The sequence below is a fragment of the Hibiscus syriacus genome, unplaced genomic scaffold (assembly GCF_006381635.1).
Source record: "Hibiscus syriacus cultivar Baekdansim isolate YM2019G1 unplaced genomic scaffold, ASM638163v2 tig00111356_pilon, whole genome shotgun sequence".
Taxonomy (NCBI): Eukaryota; Viridiplantae; Streptophyta; class Magnoliopsida; order Malvales; family Malvaceae; genus Hibiscus; species Hibiscus syriacus.
Window position 1 is genome coordinate 1,066,401 of NW_024063068.1, and position 10,058 is coordinate 1,076,458.

General features: G+C 36.8%; 1 non-coding gene across 1 annotated transcript; it reads right to left on the minus strand.

Moving 5' to 3' along the window:
- Positions 1-5,630: 5,630 nt before the first annotated feature.
- LOC120159322 lies at positions 5,631-5,737 on the minus strand. Its single transcript, XR_005519340.1, has one exon. It is a non-coding gene; the product is annotated as a small nucleolar RNA R71 (small nucleolar RNA).
- Positions 5,738-10,058: the final 4,321 nt, after the last annotated feature.

Below are 10,058 nucleotides of genomic sequence, written 5' to 3' on the forward strand. Positions count from 1 at the left end.
AAAACCTTTACTTGTTTCGGCCCCTCTTCCCAAAGTCTATCGTATTGACATCTTGGTGGAGTTAGATAGCCTATGGCATGGCGTCCTTCCTCCAATAGTGACAAAGGTGGAATTAATAAATTACAAAGCTCAAAAATAACATTCCAAGGCATTCTTATTAGTCTCTATGTGTGGAGCATCAGTTGTTACGGAGGTGATGATATCCTCTTCAACCCCAATATTGACTAACTGACCATCAATGAAAAATTCCAGCTTCTGGTGCAATAAGAAATTGATAGCTCCGAATGAATCCATGGTATTGCCAACAAATAGTTATAGGTTGGGTTTATATCGATGACCATGAATTCCACATTGTACACATCATGCCCAATCAGTAGCAATACCTCAATTCTTCCTAGTACATCCATTTGGGTTCTATCAAAAGCTGAAACCACGTTTTGACATACATTCATATGCGAAGTGTCTACGGGTAACCTTTCTAATGTGTCCATGGGCATGACATTTAATGTAGATCCATTGTCAATAAAAACTCCTGGAAAGACGTGGCCATGACAATAGGTGGTGATGTTTAGAGCCTTTAAGGATCTCATTCCACCTTCAGGGATTTCATAATCATATAAAGTGATCTAGTTGTAACTAGCTACATGTCCCACTATTCGGTCCAACTTGTTTACGGATATATGCTCAGGGAAAAATGTTTGATTGAGCACCTTCAGCAGGGCATTTCAATGTACTTCATAATTAATCAGTAAGCCCAATATCAAAATCTTTGCCTGTTGTTTGTGCAACTGTTCCACCACACTATACACACTATACTTCAATAACCTTAAAAATTCTTGAGCTCAAACTTCAATCACTGGCCCATTGATCACTGGTGGTGGTTCCTCGTTAAATATCTTCGGTAGTGTTGGTTTTGCTTTCATCTTTTTAGCTTCTTTTTAATTTTCAGGAGTAAATCTTCCACTTCTAGTGAAGTGACCTATTTCACTCACGGTCTCAGTCACCGACTTTTCTTCAGCTGTAATTTTTACTTCTTCAACTCCCTTTACTTTTTAGTTAACCTCGACTCTTTAGGCATTGCCACGTTGGTGGCGTCATTCCAAGGAACCTTTCGGGTATCCTTAAAGGGAAATGGTGAAGGGACAGTGATTACAACCTTTGGAGTTGTTGATACTGAAATCACTGCTATGGTCTTAACAGTGATAATTACGAGTTTCTTTGCCCCATATGACCTATTTGAGCTCTCTGATGTGCATACGTCCATTTCTCTTTTGCCTTCATCCTTATCAAAGAATTCTATCTCCTTGTTGTCTATTAAGCTCTGAATTAAGCTTCTAAATGCACAACAAGATTGAATATCATGGCCCTCCGCCTGGTGACACTCATAATTCAATCCACAATCAATAGGCCTTTGTTTGGTATTATATTTGACCATAATGGCTTCACGTAACTGCTTGAAAACCCAAATAAGAGGAGATTTAATTTTTTAAATATCGTTTTTTAACTTTCTATTACTATTTTCACAAATCATATTCACTACTTCCCCCCATGATTTGGAAAAGGGTAAGAAACTACGGGTGACATTTTGAACTCTAGATCTCTTGTGTTGATCAAATTTTATACGACCTTCTTAAAGGCTGAGCAGTTCTCAATATTATGGCCTGTAATTCCAACATGATACTCATAATTGGCATTGGCATCATACTAGAGAGGATACGACGGCTGGAGGGGAGTTAGCTTATAAGGTCGTACATCTGCTTTCAACAATTATGTATATATTTCATATTACGATATTGGAACAGACGTAAAAAACCGTTGTAAATTCTTTCCTAGGTCCTCTATTCTTATTTGTATCTTTCCTCTTAGCTTTATGTTGGGTGATCGTGATGATTGCTGAAGTATTTTGTTATAAGTACTCGTATTGTTCGCCTCATTCTCTTTTTTTTTTTTTTGTAAAAGGGCCTTTTAGAACTAGATCTATCTCCCCTTCAATCCTTCCACTTTTGATAGCATTCTCGATAAGCTCGCTAGAGATAACCAAATCATCAAAATTCTTGGTTACGTTTCCTAATAGATGCCCAAATAGGGAGCCTTCAAAGTGTTCATAAATATAACAATAACTTCTTTTTTCTAGCAGTGGTGGTTGGACTTGGGTAGCCAGATCACGTCATCTCTAATCATACTGGCGAAATGTCTCATTATGTTGTTTTTCCATATTCTGTAGGGTCCATATATTATGAACTAGATCAGTGACTTGGTGATATTGCTCAAGAAACACCTTAGCTAGATCCCTCCATGACTTAATATGGGACCTAGTCAACTGATTATACCGCTTAGCCGCAGATCCAATCAAACTATCTTGGAAGCAATGTGTTAACAGATTCTCATTATCGACATGCCTAGACATCCTTCTACAAAACATTCTGATGTGGGATGAAGTACATGTTGTCCCATCATACTTTTCGAAGTGTTTCACTTTGAATCTTGGTGGAATGACTAGATCGGGGACCAGACTTAACTCTTTTGCATCAAACTCATAAAATGGTTCAGTTACCTCTACTGATTTTAGTATTTCTTCAATATTCTTAGCATGTTGGGTGACCTCTTCATTAGTTTTATCTTTTTATGTGATCTCATTCAAGTTTGGTACTTCATTATGAGTATTAAAGTCTGCCAGTCTTGCTCGAGAAGTAGTAGGATAGTTGACATTGAACGAAGTTCCTTCTTAATACAACGAAGGGTTCTCAGCAGCAAATAAATCTTGTGGGTGTGGTTCTTGGCGTCTAGGATTATGCATAGGCGTATGGAGGGGTGTGAAGTCCAAAGTATGGGTGAAATCTTCAGCAGTACTCTTCCCAACTGCATCATGCTTCGTGAAGATGTCTTCAATTTTCTTCAACAAATCGTGATAAGAGTTAGCTATATCGGCCTCGATCCCAACAAAATGTCCTCTTATTTCCTCCTAAAACTCTTTTTGTTCATTCTCAACTTGATCAAATCTACCCTTCACTTCTTTGTTCATTTTTCTCCTGATGTATAGACATGGTTTGTTTTTGTTTTTAGTGGGGCTAGGATCACTACGATCAAAAACCTTATTTTTTTTTGGAGTTTTATTAGAGTGAATGTTTTGATATATGATTCATAATATATGCAACCGTATGAATAATTGTAAATGTAATAAAAAATATATGTATGCGAAAGACATCGATCCCAAAATAAATGGTTCATAAAATAATTCTTGAAAGTTTGACAACATCTAGGCACACTGGGAAAGCAAAAATCAGAAATTATATAGATAAAATCTAGCTTTGTCTCCTAATTTTTCTATTCTTATCAACAGCTGGATGATGTATTGCTCCTCCTCTGACTCTAGCTCAACTTGCTAGCTTTAGTTACTGCTTTCTTCATCATCTCTTTTCGAATCTTGATTGTCATTCGAGCCTGGAGAAGCATGGTCCCTAGCTCTTGGTCAGTCGAGGGTTTTTTTCCTCAAAGCGATGAATACGCTCATTGTATACCTGCAACATGTCTTCCATCTCGGTGATCTTGTTCTTTAAAGCCTCATTTTCAACTTGAGCCATCTTCCTATCTGATGCATAAATCAACTTTTCTTCTTCTAATTCAGTCGCCCTGAAGAGAGCTTAATTTAGTTATTTTTTCATTATTAATTACTCCTTTATTTGTCGATTTATGTTGCTAAGTTGGGTGTTTTCTTTTATTTTTCATACAGGAAACTAGATTATAGAAACTAAGCTAAAAAGATAAAATTCTACAGATTTTATATTTTTTTGGAGTCATGATTGGATTAGTTTGCATGTTTTGGGGCATGACTGCTAACGTGGCGACGAGTCAGCATCTTCTAGAAGGGTCAGCTGGAAAATCTATATGGGCATAACACTCAGCACGAATTAGACTTGAATTTCAGGATTTCCTTTATTTTGGGGATTTATTTTGAATAATTTTGGAAATTATCTTTTATTACTTTGTTGAGGATGCATCCTTAGAGAACTATAAACACCCTCTTTTGGGTATGTTTGAACATCATCCAAGATTGTCTTGTTCTTTCTTTTCTTTAGTTTTTATAAAAGTTTTTCCTTTGTTTAATTTATCTTCCTTTTACTTTTCAAGTTTAATTATTTTTCATCAAAACATGCTAATTATGGACTCTACCATGCTTAGCTAATTTTCTTATTAGCCGAGAGCTAGTGATGATTCAATTCCATATGTGAGAATTGATATAGTACTTAATACCCTTCAGGTTATATTCTCAATTTTCTGCTTTATTATTTTAGCAATTGGCTTTACTTTCAAAATTAAAACGTTTTTCAAATTGAAAAAAGCCTATTGGTCTGGATGTCGTTTTAATTAATAGTTGGAATGAAGGATCAACCTGTTCTATAATCAATCTCCTGTGAACACACTTAGTGGCGGTTCGTAAAGGGAAATCGAGATCAAATTCAATTCTCGATGAGACTACATAATCAGAGTCGGGCTTTTCTTGTTATTAATCCTATTTATTCTAATGGAAATAGTTATGGTTAGCCTATTCAAGAATCGACTTTCGAAGAATGACTTGGGAAGATCGGTTACTAGAGAGAAAGGCAAGTTACAATGGGTTGGGCCTTGTAAATTATAACCAACATGAATCCCGTGGGAAAAATACATTTCAATGATTGACGGAATTAAAACAAAGCTAGCTCGAGGCTATTTTCTTATTATTATTTTTAATCTTAATTACAATTCCTTTTATTTTTTATTTTTATTCTCTACTTTTCATTTTTCTTTTATTATTCATCTCATTCATGCCACATCCCTTTTTATTAATTTTTTCTTACAACTACTTGGTTTCATATCAATACAAATCTATATTAGGAATTCCTAAGTCCTCGTGGATCGACCCTTTTCTCCACTCTACTACTCATTTTTATTTATTTTATTTGAGAAGAGGATTTAATTTATTTTAACGAGTAAAACGACGCTTATGAAAATTGGCGTCGTTGTTGGGGACTTCAGTAAATTACTGATCTATTTTTTTATTTTATGACCATATGAAATCCAGGAAATTTAGTAAAATTCAAGCCGAAAATCGAAGCAAGTTATCATAGAAACCGTGAAAAATGCTTCGACGAAATAAACAAAAAGAACAAAGCAAGCGACAATCCAATCTGGGATCCACTTCCCTAATGCCATCTCGTATTCAATCCCTCGAAGATCCGTCAATTTAAAACATTCAAACTACACCAATGATAGATCCCACGGCTGAACCGAAACTGAATTAAATGATTAGAGAAGTAGTCGCTGCTCCTGCCGTGCAACAAATACTTTGCATCATTTTTCCTAACGGCAAGACCCCTTTACAACTTAGGATAAGATTAATCCAACTCCTTCCTATCTATCATGATTTCCCTAGTGAGAGTTTGCATAAACACCTCACTAAATTTCACATGGTGTGCAGTAGTATGAAGCCTCAGGGAGTTTTTGAGGATCAAATCAAATTAAGGGCATTTTATTTTTCTTTAGTTGGATCGGCAAAGCAATGGTTATTTTATTTACAGCCAAACTCCATTACTACCAGGGTTGAACTACCTCGTGCTTTCCTTGATAGGTTTTTCCCATCTAAGAAAGTGAGCGAACTTAGGTGAAGCATATTGGGAATCCAACAGAGAGATGGTGAAACTCTCTATGAATATTGGGAGAGATTTAAGAAATTATATGCCAGATGTCCTTAACATGGCTTTTCAGAGCAGACTCTCCTTCAGTATCTTTATGAAGGAATTCTTCCAATGGATAAAAAAATGGTAGATGTTGCTAGTGGCGACGCTCTCATCAACATGACCCTAGATGCAACAAGATCATTAATCTCTACCATGGCCATAAACTCAGAATAATTCAGCTCTTCGAGTTAACCCAGCTGACGGGTTCACAAAGTAAGTATAGTTCCAATAGAAAACAAATTAGACAAGTTGACTGCCATCATTAATTCTCTTGTTACAAGTACAATTGGACCTGCAAAGATCTTTGGAGTTTGCACTATGTCGGATCATCCGACCGATTCATGCCTATTGTTACAAGATAAATTCGGTGCACAATTCAATGTCGTAAGAAACTTTTTGAGACCTTCTCAAAGGCCTTATAATCCTTACGGTAATACTTTCAATCCCGGTTGGAGAGATCATCCAAATCTAAGCTACGGTAACAACCAAAGAAATTCTATTTACCAACCAAGACCACCCCCTTCCCTACTCAAGCGCCACAAAAACTTCTCTAGAAACCATTGTCCAGAAATTGGACATATCACAAGAAAATTCCAAACACAAACAGAAACTTACATGAGTCAAACAAAATCCCATATTCAGGAAATCAACAAACAGATAAGCCAATTAGGCCGAACAGTTAGTCGCCTAGAATCTCAAGGTTGATTACCTATGCAAACTGAAACAAATCCAAGGGAAAATGTAAGTTCAATTACTATTCAAAGCAATATTTTCATATCGCCTAAATCGACAAAAGAAACTAAAAAATAATCTGACAAGAAATGAGAAGGTGCATCATCAAAGAAACAAGAAGAAGAATCTTCGCCTCCACCCATGTCAAGTAAATTTGTTCCCTCTTCTTCTTTTCTTTTACTTACGAAACTCCACCTCCTTTTCCTGGTAGACTTGTGTGAGGCGACAAGAAATATGAAGAGAAAGAAAGTCTCAACATTTCTAAGAAAGTGGAGATAAACATTCCCCTTCTTGACGTAATTCGAAAGATCCCGAAGCATACAAAATTTCTTAAATACCTCTGCACAAAATGAAGGCGATTAACTGGGAATGAAAAGGTGAATCTTGGCGAAAATATCTCGGTAATTTTTCAAAAAGGCTTCCGTCGAAATATAAAGATCAAGGCATATTCGCCATACTATGCAAGATCGATAATGTCAGAATCAAGAGAGCCATGTGCGACTTAGGCGCATCCATCAACATAATGCCATTTTTCGTCTACGACAAGATTTTAAGTGAAACTTTGAAAGAAACGAGGGTCACGATACAACTTACTGATCGATTAATCATCTACCCCGAAGGAGTTCAAGAAAACATTTTATTGAAGGTAAATGATCTAATATTCCTTACTAATTTTTATATAAAAGATATGGAAAATGATCGCAGTAATACTGTATCCGAGATCCTACTTTGGAGACCTTTATTGTGCACGGCGCACACAAAGATTGATGTCCACTGAGGCATCCTAACTATGGAGTTTAATGGAGAAGTCGCCAATTTTGACATATACAAGGCCATGAAATACCTGGATAATGTGGCTAGCTTGAATTTTGTTGATATAGTTGATCCATTACGTACTGAATTCTTGGAGACTAATTTATTTCATTATTTTTGTAGGGAAATGGAAAAATAGGAGTTTGACTATAGGGAGTTTGACGAAATCATTTCTACAATTTCCTCTTATTCTAATTTACACTTAATGCCTTCGAAAACTAAACCTCTTGCTTCAACTTTGCAGGCTCCAAAACTGGAGTTAAAGCAGCTGCCATCGTACCTTAAATACGCATTTTTGGGTGAAGGTTGTACCTTATAGATGATCATTTCAAGTGAAGATTCGAAAGAAGTGGTGGATGATTTAGTTGTTGTTTTTTACACAAATAAGGAGGCAATTGGATAGATCATAGCCGATATTAAAGGCTTTAGTCCATCCATGTGCATGCACAAAATCAAAATGGAGGAAGGCGTAAAATCAATGAGAGAAGGCAGCGCTGTTTAAACCCACTAATGATGGAGGTCGTGAAGGACAAAGTCAAAAAATTACTTGATACTGATATTATTTACCCCATCTCCGATAGGAATTGGGTAAGTCTAGGCCACGTTATGCCAAAGAAGACCAGTGTTTCGGTGGTAAAAAATTTGGAAGGAAAGATGGTTCCGACAAGAGTACAAAATGGTTGGAGTGTTTATACTGATTATAGAAAGCTTAACTCGCTAACCTGAAAAGATCATTTCCCCTTACATTTATTGATCAGATGGTAGAAAGACTAGTGAGAAAATCACATTAGTGTTGTCTTGACAATTTTTGTGGATATTTTCAAATTTCGGTGGCACCAGAAGACCAAAAAAAGATGACATTTACCTACCTTTTCAGAATATTCGCCTACCATAGAATGCCCTTCGGACTTTGCAACACTACAGCGACATTTCAGCGGTGCATGTTAAGTATCTTCTCTGACCATATTGGAAAAGGAATCGAGGTATTTATGGATAATTTTATTGTCTATGGTCAGGGCTGGTCCAATGAGTTTTAATGCCCTGTGCGAGATAATAATTTTATACCCCTATACTTGTACCGTATAATAGACAAACGTTGTGAAGAAGGAAGGTAAGATATGTGAATTTGGGAAAAACGCTAACGATTGTTCGATTGGGAATTTAAGTTTTGGCAAAAAAGTTTATCCCTAATAACCAACACATCAAGAGTTTCAGTGAGTATAGACTGCTTGAGGTGGGTAGGTAACTCTTCTGGCTTCTACATGCCCAAAGATTTTTGTTTAAAAGTAGCATCGGTTGGAGCTAATGCAGATAGACTGTGGAGGTTAGTTTGGTCAGGTTTAGCTCCTCAAAAGGTGTAATCGTTTGTGTGGAGAGCCGTTCAAGAACACATTCCTGTCTGGTCTGAGTTGTTGAAGCGTGGTGTAAGTGTGCAAGCATCGGCTATTTGCGTATTATATAAAAACAGCCTGAAAATAGTTAAACCTTTATTCTGACAGTAACGTTTCATAGAGGATTTGACAGTTTTGGTGCGCGTTTCGGTTTGTTATCTCTGAGTCCCTGGAAATTTTTCTTATCATGTGGGAACAAGTGCCAATCAAATTGTCTCTTCGTACACTCTGACAGCTTGTTTTTTCTGTCAATGCATAAACCATTTGGCTTTTCTGCAATGAAGCAATCTTCAATAATAAACGGTGTGAAGTTTTCTAAGTAATTGACATTGTTTTACTAAGGATTGGCACATGGGCTAAAAGGAATTGGCCGAATTCAATTCTGTCGATTAGTGAGTTCACTAGAAATCATCCAGCATCTTCACTTCTAAAACATATTTCCAGCACCAGCAGACCCAGCTTTGGCTCCTGGTCTGCTCCTCCAGCAAATAAATTCAAAATTAATGTCGATGCAGCCGTTCAAGGATGTGTAGGCAAGGCCGACATTGGGGGTATTCTTCGTGATCTCAACAGTGCGACTCTTATTCGCTTCTCAAGATCGAATGGAGTGTTAAATCCATCGAAGGAGAAATTGACTGCAATATTAGAAGCATGCCAGATTTATTCCTACACAAGGTGGGCTGGTCACAATATTAGAAACTGATGCCCCGACCCTACATGCTGCCTTGGGCCGTCGCCCATCAGGCACATGTATTGGGCCGGCCCTGTCTATGGTAATTCATTCTCTCAATGTATTTGTAACCTTTCTTACGTCCTTCAACATTGCATTGAGTTTAAGTTAGTTTTAAATTATGAGAAGTGTCATTTCATGGTAAGGGTTTAATTCTTGGGCATGTGGTTTCATCTAAGCAAATCGCCGTTGATAAGGCGAAAACTAACATAATTCACTCACTTCCATACCCAACTTTGGTGAAGGAAATTTGATCTTTCCTTGATCATGCAAGTTTTTATCGGTGTTTCGTAAAAGATTTTTCCAAGATTGTACAACCAATATGTAGATTACTGCAAAAAGATATGGAGTTCGATTTTGATATAGAATCCAAAAAGTCATTTGATATCCTCAAAGACAAGATCAGGACTACGCCAATTGTGCAACCACCAAAATGGAATTTACCATTCAAAATCATGTACGATGCGTCAAATTTAAGTGTCGGGGTTGTTATTGACTAAAGAAATGAGAAAAAACCTCGAGTAGTCGCCTATGCATCAAAGGCACTTAACTCGGCTCAACACAACTATTCGACCACAGAAAAAGAACTGTTTACCATTGTTTTTGCGTTAGAAAATTTTCGCTCTTATTTACTTGAAACTAAAATTTATGTTTTTTCTAATCTTGTAGCGCTAAAGT